The sequence below is a fragment of the Panthera pardus genome, unplaced genomic scaffold (genome assembly GCF_024362965.1).
Source record: "Panthera pardus isolate Hobbes unplaced genomic scaffold, ASM2436296v1 HiC_scaffold_22, whole genome shotgun sequence".
NCBI lineage: Eukaryota > Metazoa > Chordata > Mammalia > Carnivora > Felidae > Panthera > Panthera pardus.
Window position 1 is genome coordinate 49,341,019 of NW_026526788.1, and position 16,070 is coordinate 49,357,088.

Genomic DNA, 16,070 nt, shown 5'->3' on the forward strand with positions numbered 1-16,070 from the left:
AACCATGGAGTAGGCAGTCCCAGTTCAGGGCTGGCTTTCTGCCTTGCCAGCCTTATGTCCCAGAGCCATCTGGAGGTGGGGGACACTCCCTCCCCACCTGGGTCTGTGGGAGCTGCGGTTAGGGGGAGTGATTGATTTCATTGCCTCTGGTTGTTGTTCACCATCATGCCCCACCCCCAGCCTAGAGGTGATCTTGGCCCCTCGTGGGGTCTGCCTGCAAAGAAGGTCCAGCGTCTCTCCTCATCAGCCCTGTTCTGCACCTCCAGTTGGAAGATGATGGCCTATCTGGTGTCTGGGGAGCTCTGCCTTCCACTTGAAAGCGTGGATGATTAAAGCCTAGGCTGGTGGTGATGGAAGCGGTTCCATTAACTCTGGGGCCAAGTGGAACACGGCTGCCTCCCTTGTGCACTTGCTTCAGGTCCTCTGCAGTGGTCCCGGGCAGGCTGGAGTGTGGGGGGGAGGCACCAATCACACACACACACACACACACACACACACACGATCTCCTCTGGGAGATCAGCAAGGTGGGGCTGGGCAGATTGGTTAGGGACGTGCGAATGAAGAGAAATCAGCCTTCCTGTGAGACGATGCAGGACTGGGCTATCTCAGTGTGTTATTTAATCCTCACAGGGGTTCTCATAACTATTATCATAGCAACTGCTGTTTCCAGAGCACTGACTCTGCATCAGAGCTTTTCACCGTTATATCTCGGATCTTCACGTGAGTTTAACTGGCCAAGAGACAGGGGCACAGCCATGTCATGCACTCGGGCTCTGGAACCAGACTTTCTGCAGTTCCCGAGTGCTCTCTGGGATCCCAAGCCGTCCTCCTCTGTTGCCTCACTCACTGTGCCTCCCCCAAACACCTGCCAGATAGACGCCTTGAAGCAAATCCTTGTCTCGGCATCTGCCTTTGTGGGAACTGAAACTCAGATACCTTCTGATATACACAGAGAAGGTCCCCTCCGGAGTCCTCAGCAGAGCTGGGCCAGACCCCAGACCCCGGAGTCTGGCATCCACTTACCTGCAACCCCAGTGATGTTGTCAGGACAGAGTTGACAAATGGTTCTTTCAGTGACTTGGCCCATTTCAGGACCACCAGTAGATGCCAGGAGCATTCATTAGGGAGAAATGGGGATTTTTGGGAATGATTCCTGAGAAATGTGGATACTCAGATGCCTTAAAAAATGAGTCCTGGGAGTCCAGAACGTCTGTGGTGTGACAAGCCCAGGGACTGCATGTGTTGGAGCTGGGAGGTAGGCAGTATGGACGCATAGCTCACAGGACGAGTAGGCACTTGGGGTTAAGAGGCAGAGCCAGGGCAGGGCCAGGCCCTTAACTCCTTTGCCCCCTGCTGTTCAGGTTGACTCAGTGGACCTTGGGGGTGATGGTTCTCAGGGACAGGCATTACTCAAGGACATGGCGAGTCTTGCCAAGGCTGCAGAGCGGGAGGCCCAGCTTGGGGATCTCCAGACTCCCAGATTTTTTGAAGAGGTTTTTTGGGAAAGTCACCAGTGACCTGGCCTAAACAAGCAAGGGGAAAGAGAGAAACAATGAGTCAGAGGCTAGCAACTTCCACTGGGCTCTAGACCGATTCCAAGAACAAAAAATTTTTTTAAAGCACAGAGAAATTTTTAAAAATTGTTGAAACACATGGCAATTTAAAATAATGTCTTTATTGAGCTATAATTCACATACCATAGAATTCACCCTCTGAAGGGTGTATAGACTTAGTGGTTTTTAGTATATTTACAGAGTTGTACAACCACCAACACTATCTAATTTCAGAACATTTTGATCACCCCCAAATTAAGTACCAAACCAAATTATCAGCACACCCCATTCCTTCCCCAGTCCCCAGCCCCCAGCCCCTGCCAAGCACTAGTCTACTTTCTGTCTCTAAAGATTGTCTATCTGGACATTCATGTTAAAGGAAACATACAGTATATAGTCTTTTGTGATTGGCTTTTTTTTTTTTTTTTTTTTACTTAGCATGTTTTCAAGAGCCATATATATTGTAGCATGTGTCAGTACTTTATTCTTTTAAAAAAATTTTTTAATGTTTATTTGGTTTTGAGAGAGAGAGAGAGAGAGAGAAAGAGAGAGAGAGAGAGAGAGAGAGAGGAGGAGGGGCAGACAGAGAGGGAGACACAGAATCTGAAGCAAGCTCCAGGCTCCAAGCCCTCAGCACAGAGCTTGATGTGGGGCCTGAACTCACAAGCCATGAGATCATGATCTAAGCTGAAGTTGGATGCTTCACCGACTGAACCACCCAGGCACTTGAGTACTTCGTTCTTTTTTATGGCCAAATAATATTCCATTGTATGGATACACCAGATTTGTTTATCCATTTATCAGTTGAAGGACACTGGGGTAGTTTCCACTTTGGGGTTACTATGAATAATACAGCCAGTGAACATCTCTGTACCTTTTTGTGTGTAATGTATTTCAGTTCTTTTGCGTAGATACTAAGGAGTGGAATTGCTGGGTCCTACAGTAGGTGTATTAACTTTTTGAGGTACTGCCAGAATGCTTCCCAAAGCAGCTGAACCATTGTATGAGGGTTGTGATCTTTCCACATTTTTGTTAACATTTGTTGTTATTTGACTTTTTGATTCTAGCCATCATGGCAGGTATGAAGATGTATCTTAGCATGGTTTTGACTTATTTCCCTGATGATTAATGATGTCAAGCATCCTTTCATGTGTTTATTATTCATTTGTATGGATTCTTTGGAGAAAGGTCTATTCAGATCCTTTGCCTATTTAATAATTAGGTTTGTCCTTTTATTATTGTCAGATTTCTTTATATAGTCCAGATTTCTGTCCCTTATCTGATATATGATTTACAACATTTATTCCATCCTTCTCTTTTCACTTTCTTGATGGTGTCTTTTGAAGCCCCAAAGATTATAATTTTGAGGAAATTCTATTCATCTATTTTTTTTTTTGTCACTTGGCTTTAGATGTCATATCTAAAAAAACATTGCCTAATTCAAGGTAATGAACACTTACTCCTGTGGGCTTTTTCCCAAGAGTTTTATAGTTTTAGCCCTTACATTTAGGTCTATAATCCATTTGAGTTAAATTTGTACATGGTGTGAGGTAGAGATCTAGGTTCATTCTTTTGTATGTAGATACACAGTTATACATGTTTTTAATATTTGTTGAAAAGATTACTCTTTCTTCATTGAATGGTCCTGGCACCCTTGTAGAAAATCAATTGACTATAAACGTATGTGCTTACTTCTGGCCTCTCAATTTCATTCCATTGGTTTATATGTCGGTCATTAGCCAGTACCACACTCTCTTGATTATTGGGGTTTTGTAGTAAGTTTTGGAATCAGGAAGTTGTGAGTCTTCCAATTTTATTCTTTTTTCTAAAGTTTTGTGTTTTTGTTTTTTTTCTCTTCTGGGTTCTTTGAATTGCTGTATAAATTTTAAGACTAATTCTGCAAAAAAGCAAAAGCAAAACAAAAACAAAATCTGGGATTAATCTGGGATTAATCTGTAGATTAATTTGAGAAATATTGCCATCTTAGCAATATTGAGTCTACCAATCCATGAACATGGGATGTCTTTCCATTTATTTAGATCCTTTTTAATGCCTTGAAGCAATGTTTTATAGTTTTCAGTGAACAAGTCTTGCACATATTTTATTAAAATTTTTCCTATTTTATTCTTTCCAATGCTATTGTAAATGGAATTTTTCTTAACTTCATTTTCAAATTGTTCATTGCAAGTATATAGAAATACAAAGGATTTTTGTCTACTGATTTTCTATCCTGAAAACTTGCTGAACTCATGTATCAGTTTTAATAGCTTTCTTATGGATTCCTTAAGGTTTTTTTATAGATTATATTACCTATAAATAGAAATCATTTTACTTCTGCCTTTCCAATCTATATGGCTTTTTTTTCCTCATCTAATTGTCCTGGCTCAAACCTCCAGTACAATATCAAATAGAAGTAGTGAAAGCAAACATCCTTGTTTTGTTCCTTAGTGGGAAAACACAAGTCTTTTACCATTAAGTATGATGTGGGCTTTTCATGAATGCCCTTCAGAAACTTGAAGAAGTTCTCTCCTATTCCTAGTCTACTGGTTGTTTGTCACATGAAAATGTGTTGTATTTTATCATATGCTTGTTCTACATCTATTGAGATAATCATGTGGATTTTCCCCTTTTATTCTATTTAATATGGTGTTTTAGGTTGCTTCACTTTTCAGTGTTACACCAACCTTACATTCCTGGATAAATCTCACTTGCTCATGTATATAATCCTTTTTTTTATATGTTGCTGGATTTGATTTGTTAGTATATTTGTGTCTATATTTATAAGGGATATTGGTCTATTATAGTGTTCTTTTATTGTGGTATCTTCATCAAGTCTTGCAATCATGGAATGGTCTCATGGAAGGAGATGGGAAGTTTTCCCTCCTATTCTATTTTTTCTAAGAGTATGTGAACGATTGGTGGTAATTCATTTTAAAATATTTCGTATACCAGAGCGGCTGCACCAGTTTGCATTCCCACCAACAGTGCAAGAGGGTTCCCGTTTCTCCATATCCTCGCCAGCATCTTTAGTTTCCTGAGTTGTTCATTTTAGCCATTCTGACTGGTGTGAGGTGGTATTTCAGTGTGGTTTTGATTTGTATTTCCATGATGATGAATGACATTGAGCATCTTTTCATGTGGAAAAAAATTTTTTGGTATAATTCACCAGTGAAGTTCTCTGGGCCTTGGCTTTTCTTTTTGGGTAATAATTGGGATAATAATCAACTTATTTGTTAGAGGTCTACTCAGACATTCTGTTTATTCTTGACTCCATTTCAGTAGTCTTTGTCTCTACAGGAATGTGTTTATGTCATCTAGGCATATAATTTGTTGACATATAATTATTCATATTATTCCTCTTGAACCCTTATATTTCTGTAAGGTTAGTAATAATGTTCCCTATTTCATTGCTTATTTTGTTAATTTTACTCAGGATGACAACCAGGCCTGAAACTTGCCACCCCACCCCTTACCCCCACCCCTCACCCCCACCCATCCTCACACAGAGCCTGAGGTGGAGTTTCACCTCCCTACTGGGGCCAGGCTGAGTGTCAGTCTGAAAAGCTTTCTCCTCCCAGCAGTGACACCATCTCATAGTATGGAAAATATAGAAAGCCAGGGGGTCCTCTCACATCCTGGGCTGGATAGCACCATTATGTCTTCTAGCCCTCATGGGGCCCTGGGAGGTGGGCACGATCCCAAAGTGGAGAATGGGTATCCTGCCCCAGTGCTTTCCTGTCTTTGGGGTGAATGACCATGAGTCTCTGGCAAGGCCCGGCTCTTGCTGGGCAGTCCCTTCCCTGCGTGTCCACCCCCACCTGGCCCTTCTGGGACGAATCTGGCACCATGGCCAAAGGCCCTCTCTGCAGCATGTCCTCTCCTACCAGGACCCTGCAGAATGCACTCCCTAAGGGCATTCCCCCTCCCTGCATTCTAGCACTAAAAATATGCCTTAGCCCATGTCAGGTGCTGCCTACACAGAGAAGAAGCTTCCCAAGGGCAGAACCCCAGCAGCAGACCTGGAGACCCTCACAGGGAGGAAGGTGAGGCCACCAGAGGAAGTCATTAGATCCACTGTGGCGCTGTGTCACCGCCTCTCCTCGCATGGAGCCCAGGCCCAGGCAGAAGGAAGCAAGGGGCATCTCAGCACAAGTCTGACAGCCCTGCTGCCTTCAGAAAACAGGCTCCATTCCATCTTCATGTATTTATAATAGCCCTCCCTTGTTTTTTGTCAAGCGGTGTTCTCTGTTTATCAATAAAATCAATGATCCAAATCCTACACAAGGGGCTGATGTGAAATCTCTGCTGGGAAACTCCTCCTTCTAAAGCCCTCCCTCTTTGAAAGGCTCTTTCTGAAAGGAGGTAATGGTCTGGCTGTGCACAAGACATGGGAGGCACAAAGGGCCATGGCTCTGCAGCCTAGCCAGAGGCCCTCTTGCTTGTCTGCACCCTGTACACCACGGCTGTCCGACCCAAAGGGACGTGATGCTCTGAATACAGAGCATCAGCAAGATGACAGCTCAGTGGCCCAGGAGGGACAGGCTGGTTCTGGACCCATGGCCCTGCTGCCACCCTCAACACCACGTCTCCACTTCAGCTCGGAGCTATAAGCCGGGCTGGCCATGGAGAATGTCCACATTGGGCCAGGCGGCCTGGAGGTCAGTCTAAGGAGGGTTGAGCACTGAGCACTGTTGCTGGGCGAGCCCTCTGGAGTGTCTATGAGAGGCATTTAGTGGACACTGGCAGGTCTTCTAGGCCAGGGGCCTCTGAGCATGCAGCTCTGGGAGCTGGGCTCTTCAGCTACGGGGCACAACCTTTTTGTGGTTGTCAGTTGTCTCTAGTTTTTCTGCCACCAATTAATATTTATCCAGTGTCAGCTATGTGCCAAGCACTGGGCTGGGCATTTAAACTCCTGCAAGGATTTTATTGTTTTTATTTTTACTTTATTTTTTATTTTATTTTATTTTATTTTATTTTATTTTATTTTAGAGAGAGAATATGCAAGCAGGAAAGAGGGGCAGAGAGGGAGAGAATCTTTGTTTATTCTAAGTTTATGTATCTATTTTGAAAGAGACAGAGAGAGGGAAGGGGGAGGGGCAGAGAGACAGAATCCCAAGCAGGCTCTGCACTGTCAGTCCAGAGCCCGTCATGGGACTCAAACTCATGAACTGTGAGATCATGACCTGAGCTGAAATCAAGGGCCAAGTGCTCAACTGACTGAGCCACCCAGGTGCCACCCCAAGGCAAGTGATTTTAAATCATTATTTCACAGGGAGGGAACTGGGGCTTACAGGGGGTAGGTAGCGTGCCCCAGGCCATAGCTGGTTGAGTTTCTGAGTCAGGCATACACCTCAGCCCACTGAATTTCACAGCCCATGTTGCCTCTCCTCATAGCAGCACAGACCTCGGGGTGGGTTTCCTAAGCCCATGGCTGCTGACCTTACAGACTATAGAAGCTCTGGCTGAGGCATCAGTGTGGTCCTGCTCTCCAGGAGGAGCCCTGCCTGGGAGCATAGGAGGAGTGGATCCTTTCTGGGCACAGTGACCCCAGGGCCACACTTCATCTTTGGGTTTTATACTAGTCAGGGTTCTCCAGAGAAACAGAATCAATAGGATATTCTCTCTCTCTCTCTCTCTCTCTCTCTATCTATCTATCTATCTCTCTCTGCCTCTCTCTCTCTCTGACATAAGAAATTGGCTCACATGATTATGGAGGCTGAGAAGTCCCAAGATCCACAGTTGGTAAGCTGGAGATCCAGGAAAGCTGATGGTATAAGTTCTAGTCTGAAGGCCAACTCAGTATTTCAGTTTGAGTCTGAAGGACAGAAAAGACCAATGTCCCAGCTCCTCCAGTCGGGCAGGAGGAGTTGCCCTCTGCTCCGCGTAGCGTCAGGCTTTTGTTGAATGCAGGCCTTCAACTGATTGGATGAGGCTCACCCACATTAGGGAAGAAAATCTGCTTTCCTCAGTCTACAGATTCAAATGTTAATGTCATCCAAAAAACCCCCCATAGAACCACTCAGAATACTGTTTGACCAATTATCCGGGCACCTAGTCAAGGTGACACATAAAATTAACTATCACAGGCTCTTAGACTCCAGGCCCAGGAGTCCCAAGTGTGTCCCAGCTTCCATTCACACACCTGGTCTGGGACAAGCTTAGGCTGTGTGGCCTGGATGCAGATGACACCACTTAGCAGTGTGTCCCCTGGGCATGCCCTTCACACTCTGAGCCTCCTTCATCTTCTGCACATAGGTGTACTGCCCATAGCCAGTGACCCATGTAGTATACAGACTAGGGCACTGGGGCTCAGAGAGGGCCTGCTGCCAGTCAGAAGCATTGCTGGGATCTGAACCCAGGCTATCTGGCTCCCAGTCCCAGACCACCCTGCCACCTGCCTCCTGCTGGGGGGTTGTGCCGCTTCCCCTGCTCCTGCTGACTGGTAGCTCTTTCTGAAGCTGAGTGGCCTGCCAGCCCAGGGTCCCTGGAGCAATCTTGGATGTGCATGCAGTACAGTGTTGAGGCAGAGTGGGGGGCTTTAAGGGTGATGAGGAAGACCTTCTCCTTCCAAGAGAGGACCACATCTCTCCAGGAACCCCAAGGGGCTGGCCTTGGGGAAGGCATGTCCAGGAAAGGCAGAAGGATGCTGGATGACCTGAAAGGGGCAAAACTCCCCATGCCCTGGTGAGATGGCCCTCACATGGAGACCCCTAGACTTGGCATAAGATTCCAGACAGAATGGTCTTCACATGCAGTTTAAAAGTGGCTTCTTCCAAAAATCAATACAGGCTCTTATAATATTGAAATACATGCTGAGATTTGTGGAACTCAGTCCAAAGTCATCATGTTTGTGTGTGTGTGTGTGTGTGTGTGTGTGTGTGTGTGTGTGTGTGTGTGTGAAGGAGGGGGATGGTGCAGGGAAGGTGCTAGTAAGCTTGGAGAGAGGTTATAGTCTTAAAAGCCCTTGATAAGCCTTCCAGCCCACAGGATGGCCTATGATGTCCTCAAGAGTAGATTCTGATTTCTGCTCATTCTGGAGACAGGGTCTCTGTAGGCCAAGGATGAAGAGATAGAGGCTTCTGGGATCAGGAAGGAACATCCCTAGAAGGGAAAGTCCTGGCCTTGGGCCGCTCACAGTGAGGCCCCACCACACACAGAATTCATGCTCTCCAGGCTTCAGGGTTCAGCACACCCACCCCTGTCCCTCAGATGAGGCCCTGAGGGAAAGGAGCAGAATCCCACCAGGCCCCCGACGCCAAGACCAGCCAGGCTCTGCTCTGGTCACTGCCCCACAGGGGACCCCAGGAGTCAGCCCTTCTTTCTCCATTTCTGCCATGTGTAAGCCTCACGGTAGTTCTGTCACCACTGGCTGTAAATCAACTCTGTTTCTTACCTAGTGTCATTCTCAGCAACGACAGACTTCATTCAAACCATACATTCAGTTACTTGGGTTCGTTTCCCCCTCCACCCACAGTCTCCCCGAAGGTGATCTGGGCAATTCCTGGCTTGGAGAGTTAAGGCACGCTTAATCACTGGGTTGCCCCTAGGCTGTTGAGGCGGCTCCACCCAAAACAGGGTCCAGCTGTTCTCCAGGAGCCAAGCTGGATTGGGATGATCTTGAACACACCCCCACAACCTTCAGGAAAATGCCTTTTTCTTCATAAATCTGGGTCACACGCTCTGACTTATTTGGCCTCACAGGAGTGAGGGTTCAATGCATTCGAGCAGGCTACACTTTCCCCCCTTTGGTTCACTCTCTAGAAATGGCCCTCTTTGTCTCCAGTGACACTTGGTGTCTTCAAGTCCATGCTGTCTGCAGATGAACACGGCCACAATTAGTATTTATGTGGCAGGGTTCCCCCGTCTTCTCGCCTCCTATGCTCCAGTGTGAAGTTCGTAAGCAACACGTGGCTGGATTTTGCTTCTGTGTCCAATCTGACAGTCGCTGTTCAGTACACTTGTGGTTGTTGTTTTCATTGATCTATGAGAATTTATTTCCATCACTTAATTTTTGTCCTGAATTTTTCTAGACCTCTATTTTCCCTCTGCTCTCCTAACATCTACTTGAGAGACTGAGTTTTCTGTATTTCCTTTTCCTCTTCCTGATATTTGGAAGTTGTGGTAGGCTGACAACTGGTTCCCCCAAAGATGTGATTAAATTACCAGTCTCGAGAGGAGGAGCTTATCCTGGGTTATCCAGGTGGGTCTTAAATGCAATCACATGTACCCTTATGTCAGAGAGGCAGAGGGGATTTTGACAAAGACTTGCGGAAGAAAAAGCTTTGTGAAGACAGAGGCAGACATTGCAGTGCTGAGACACAAGCTCTCGCAGCTACCAGAAGCTGAAAGAAGCAGGGAAGGATTCTCCCCTAAAGCCTTCGGAGGGAGCATGGCCCTGCCTTCTTGACACCTTGGTTTCTGTCTTCTGGCCTCTGGGCCAATAACATTTCCGTTGTTGTAATTCACCACATCTGTGGTAACTTGTAATAGCCGCCACAGGAAACGAATGCAGAAGTCATATTTTCTTTTACTTTAATAAATTGCCCTGAAAGTTTTAACCCGTGTACTAGAACATGCAGACTAGTTCTGGACACAGTCAACCTCTCTGCCCCACTCCTTAAATATGCGCTGGATTTTGTTCTTAATATATCAGCCTTGTCGTGTTTGTACGGCCACAAATTAATCATTATTGTTTTTCTTTGAACTGTCAATGCTTTATTGGATCTCCCCACAGATTTACCAACTTGTTTGCTCACCATTGTTCCCTTAACATTTTTTATTGTAATAGGACATTTTATTGTAATAGAATATATAGAATATATTTAAGTTTAATGGCTTAAAAATTTTAGCCATTTTTAAGTGTACAGTTTTGTGGCATTAAATACACTCACAATGTTGTGCAAACCTCACCACTATTTATTTCCAAAACTTTTTCATCATCCCAAACAGAAACTCTATGGCAACTAAGCAATAACTCTCCATGCCCCACCTCCAACTTTCAATAAACTCGAATCTTCTTTCTCTCCATAAATTTGCCTATTTTAGATATCTCATATAATGGAATCATACCATATTGGCCCTTGTATGTCTGGCTTATTTCACTTAGCATAATATTTTCAAGGTTAATCCATGTAATAGCATGTACCAGAACTTCATTCCTTTGTAAGGCTGAATACTATTCCATTGTGTGTACTCACCACATTTTATTTATCCATCCATCTGTTCATAAACATGTGGGTTGTTTCCACTTTTGATTCTTGCAAATAATGCTGCTATGAACATTGACATATAAGTATTTGAGTCCGTTTTCTATTCTTTTGAGTATATATCTAGGAATGGAATTGCTGGGTCATATGGTAATTCTTCCTCCAGACGTTGTACCATTTTACATTCCCACAGGCAATGTAAGCGGATTCCAATTTCTCCATACCCTTGCCAACAGTTACTTTCCACTTTTTGTTTATTTGCTTTTAATTATAGCTATCCTAGTAGGTGTGAGGTGGTAACTAATTGAAGTTTTTTTTTTTTGTTCATTTCCCTAATGATTACTGGTGCTGGGCATCTTTTCATGTGCTTATTCGCATCTGTATATCTTCTTCAGAGAACTATCTGTTCAAGTCCTTTGCTCATTTTTACATTGGTTGTTTTGTCTTTTTGTTGTTGAGTTTTAGACGTTCTTTGTATATTCTGGACATTAAACTCTTATCAGATATATGATTTGCAAATATTTTCTCCCATTCTGTAGGCTGTCTTTTCACTTTCCTGCTAATGTCCTTTGATGCACAAAACATTTAAATTTGATAAAGTCAGAGTTATCTGTTTTTGTTATTGGTGGTGGTGCTCAGGTTTTTGATGTCATAACTAAGAATCCATTGCCATACCTAAGTTAATGAAGATTTACCTATATACTTTCCTGTAGTCTCATGGTTTAAGCTCTTATATTTAGGTTGTTGATTCATTTTGAGTTAATTTTTTGCATATAGTGTGAGGCAAGGGTCCAGTTTCATTCTTTTGCACATATATATCCAGTTGTCCCAGCACATTTGTCGAAGAGACTATTCTTTCCCCATTGAATGGGCTTAGCACCTCTGCTAAAAATCAGTTGACCATAGACTGTACTCTTAATTTTATTCCATTTGTTTGTATGTCTATCCTGATACTAGCTCCATACTGTTTTGATTGTTATAGCTTTGCAATGAGTTTTGCTATAAGTGTGAGTCTTCGACATTTTTTTCTTTTTCAACATTGCTTTGGCTATTCAGGGCCTCTTGAAATTCCATCTGAGTTTGGGTATCTGCTCTTCCATTTCTGCAAACAAGCCTTTTGGAATTTTAATAGGGTTGTGTTGCATCTGGACAATATTAAGTCTTCCTGCCCAAGAACATGAAGTATTTTTTCACTTATTTAGGTCTTTAATTTTTTCAACAATGTTTTAGAGTTTTCAGGGAACAAGTCTTGTATATCCTTTGTTAAATTTATTCTTAAATAATTTATCCTTTTTGATGCTATTAGAAATTGAATGTTTTCTTAATCTCATTTTCCAATTGTTCATTGCAAGAATATACAAATATAACTGATTTCTGTCTATTGATCTTGTATCCTGCAACCTTGCTGAACTCATGTGTCAGTTTTAGTACTTTTCTTGTGGATCCCTTAGGATTTTCTACACATAAGATCATGCCATTTGTAAATAGAGATAGTTTTACTTCTTCCCTTCCAATTTGGATGTCCTTGTTTCTTTTTCTTGCCTAATAACTCTGGCTAGAACCTCTAGTACAGTGCTGAATAGCAGTGGTAAAAGTGGGCATCCTTGTCTGATTCCTAATTTTAGGAGGAAAGCTTCCAGTCTTTCACCATTGGCTATATTACCTGTGGGTTTTTCATAAATGCCCTTTATCATGTTGAAGAAGCTCCTTCCTATTCCTAGTTTTCTGAGTGTTTCTATTGATAAAGACTAATGAATTTTGTCAAATGCCTTTTCTGTGTTAATTGAGATGACCATGTTGGGTATTTCCCCCTTCATTCTACTAATCTGCTTTATTATGTTGATTGATTTATTATATTGAGCTATCTTTGCATTCCTGGCATAAATCTCACTTGTCATGGGATATAATCCTTTCAATATGCTGCTCAAATTGGTTGGCTGATGTTTTATTGAGGATTTTTTTAATGTTTATTTATTTTTGAGAAACAGAGAGACAGAGCATGAGTGAGGAACCTGAGCCGAAGTCAGATGCTTAACCGACTGAGCCACCCAGGTGCCCCTTATTGAGGAGTTTTATATCTATATTCATAGAGAATATTGGCCTGTAATTTCTTTTCTCATGATGTCTTTATCTGGCTTTGGTGTTAGGGTAATGCTAGCCTCACAGAAAGAGTTAGCATGCATATCTCCTCTTCTGTGTTTTTGAAGAGTCTGAGAAGAACTAATGTTAATTCCTCTCTAAATATTTGGTGGAATTTAGCATTGGAGTCATCACTTCCTGGAATTTGCCTATTCTCTAGGTCTCAATTCCTACTCTCTGCCTCTCATGGGCCCAAGCCCTTGACCCCTCTCTTCTGAGGACCTTTAAAACGAGAAGCAGGCTGACATGTTCACCAAAGTGCCAATTTACTGAAAACCAATTTGCCAAAAGTCAATTTCTCAAAAAATCAATCTGATGAAGACAGAACTTGTCAGATGACCAATTTACAAAATTTGCCAAACTGAGGAATATTTGTTTCTTTGATGATAATAAAGTATGCAGCTATTGGGTGATATAGTTTTATAGTTTTGTGATGTTTTAACTAGATGGTTGTTGTTTTATTTCATGACAGCCCTTCAAGAAAGGTTCATGTAGCTGGATGCTAACATCACACAGTGCAGTCTTTTTGTGAGTATATTCAAGCCTCAGCCCTTCCCCAAGCCACCCCCCTGCCTCCCTCTTGGTCAGTGCAATATCAGGAAGGGAATGGGGCTCTCTCTCTTCATATATGTCCCTGGAAATGTCCCTCACTTTCTCAAAAGCTCAGCCATGTATTTAAATGTTGCTTGTTATATTTTTCCCAGTTTTTCTAAGGCATGTCTGTGTGTGTGTGTGTGTGTGTGTGTGTGTAGAGGATTTCCAGGATCTCCAAGACATAGCATTGCTGAAATGGAGCCTGCTGTGCCCTTTATACAGATCAGGAAGCACAGGTCTACAGCACGAAACCCAACTGATGACTGCAATGCAGCACCTGGGGGCAGAATTGGGATCTGAACTTGGATCTACCTCCTGCCGCCTCCTGAGCTGATGGCGAAGGGTCTTCCTTTGAATACTTGAGTCCTCCTCCTGGTTCACAAAGTAGCTTTGAAGAGGAGGGGATGTGAGTTCTCTAGGTGTTGACTCTACCCATTGCCAGGACCCTGGACATCTAAAACATACACTTCAGTGAATTCACGCAGCAGGTGCAACACCACACTATCAGTGCCATTTACAGACAATGTAACTGAGGCTCCAAGGGGCAAAACGGCTCCCTAACTTCCCCTAGTTGGCAAACAGCAGAGCTGGAACACTTATCCATTCCCCTGACTCCTAGTCTGGTGGCCTCCAGAGTGATGTGTCTTTCCATGTCTCAGACTCTGGCATAAGATGGCCCATGAGGCAGAAGGCAGGGGGTGCCCAGGCCTGAAGAGCAACAGCTGTTGGCAGAGATATCTCCATCACTAAGGGTATGAGCAGTGGAGGTACCACCTACAGGCCTGAGGAAAGGGAGGCTGGGAACCTATATGGGAAATCTGAAAGCAGGTCAGGAAGCCGCCTCCAAGTCTGGATTCCCACCATGGGTATCTGGGCAGATTGGCACAACGTCGGGCTCTCTCTTGGCCTCAGTCTCCTGGCATATAAAATAGGATCATATTGCCTGCTCTGTGTCTTAAATATAGACTTTCCTGGGTCTGGTTTCCCCAGGAGCTGAGAAGGTGTTAGTGCAGACATTGTGAATGTGCAGGTAGCAGAGGTAGGTGCAGTAACTACCAGGGACCCCCTAGAATTATGGGGCGTCAGAGCTCAAAGTGTCAGAATAGCTTCAACCTTGTTGTCCACTTGGGTAGCTTGGTGTGGCTTCCTGAAGCCACAGTGGGAGGGGGATCTGCAAGTAATTACCAACGCGCTCCACGGGGAAGGTGGGAGTAACGCTGGTGTGAGTGGAAGCTCCACAGACGGAAGCAAAGGGGGTGCCGAAAGGACAGGGCGTTCAGGTTCTGCCACTGGGTCCAGACCTCCCGTCCCCAGCCTCGCATGCTATGGAACCATCCAGGCCCATTCTTGTGCCTCTTCCTCCAAGTACCAGCAGATTCTGCCGTGCTGGCTCAATCCTGGAGTGCAGGTTAATGTGCTGTTACATATTGCATGAGGCAGCCTGCTGATGAAGCACCCGCGATTCTTGCTTACAGGCAACCCCGCCCCTGAACCCGATGCCCAGAGGGTCCCATTAGCTCAGCTGGGCAGGTCGATTGCACCTCAGATGGGCCTAGCTGGGCTGAGGCCGAGCTGCTTCCCTGAACGCTTTGTGCGGGGAGGAACATCTTCCCTCCATCCTGGGCCACAGCTCACGGGCGTGGCCTTGTCTGAGGCCACCTGAGCCACACTTTCGGTGAAGCAGAGCACAGCCACTCCCAGCTGGCAGTGCAGAGCCAGATGAATGTGGGACTGGCTCCGAGCTCCATTCTCCGGGAGTGGTGGTCACAGCCCGCCATGACCTATTCTGACCTGCCTCCCCTGACCTGCTCTTGCCCAGGACTGCACCCACCCCTCTCTACCACCCCTCCAGCCTCCACGTGGCTGCCTCCATCAGTCATTCTTTTAGCCATTGAACCTCACCTCCACCTTGAGAGAGCTCAGATGGCACGTGTGACAGACTGTCCTCATGACTGGGTGGCACACCGGGCTGATCTTACCTGGTGTGGGAGGGTAGCTGTCACAGGTACATTGGCCTGTAGGGTTTATTCTGTCCAGAACTCTCCAGGTGGCCTGCAGAGCAATGCAGGCTCTATCATGCTTCCGATCAACATTTCCCACAGTTACGACTGCCTTGTTCCTAGACCTGTTTCAAGAGACACAAGGCAGGGTGCTTACTTCCTGGTGGGAAGACATGGGCAGTTCTGGGGGGTCCCTGGTCAGCTCAAGCCCCTCAGGCCTGCTGTCCATACATCTCTTTGGAGCCACTCCCAGGCTGGATGGGCATGGACATCTCTAGGTACACATCCCATGTAGGCCAGAGAGAGGTCTGCGGTGCTGCAGTATGGACCCCATGGGGACACCCAACCCTCCACTAGCAGATGTTTCCCTACAAGCCAGGTCTGGGCTGGCTAACACGGGAAGCCATGGGGCCACTGAACGGGGTTCCTTTTTCTCATGGACGTGCATGCATCTACCCACCCACGGGGAGCCCCTCTGGGCCTAACCCTGCCCAGAGGTGACATGGGTTTGTTAAAAATCTTTGGTCTGCCCAGGGGTGTTCAGTTTGGGAGTTAAGCTCTCCAGCTGGTATTTCTGA

General features: G+C 45.0%; 1 long non-coding RNA gene across 1 annotated transcript; it reads right to left on the minus strand.

Moving 5' to 3' along the window:
* Window positions 1–593: 593 nt before the first annotated feature.
* LOC109264619 (uncharacterized) lies at window positions 594–15,616 on the minus strand. Its single transcript, XR_002078807.2, has 2 exons — window positions 15,472–15,616; window positions 594–1,523 (listed from the first exon to the last, which is right to left on the minus strand). It is a non-coding gene; the product is annotated as an uncharacterized LOC109264619 (long non-coding RNA).
* Window positions 15,617–16,070: the final 454 nt, after the last annotated feature.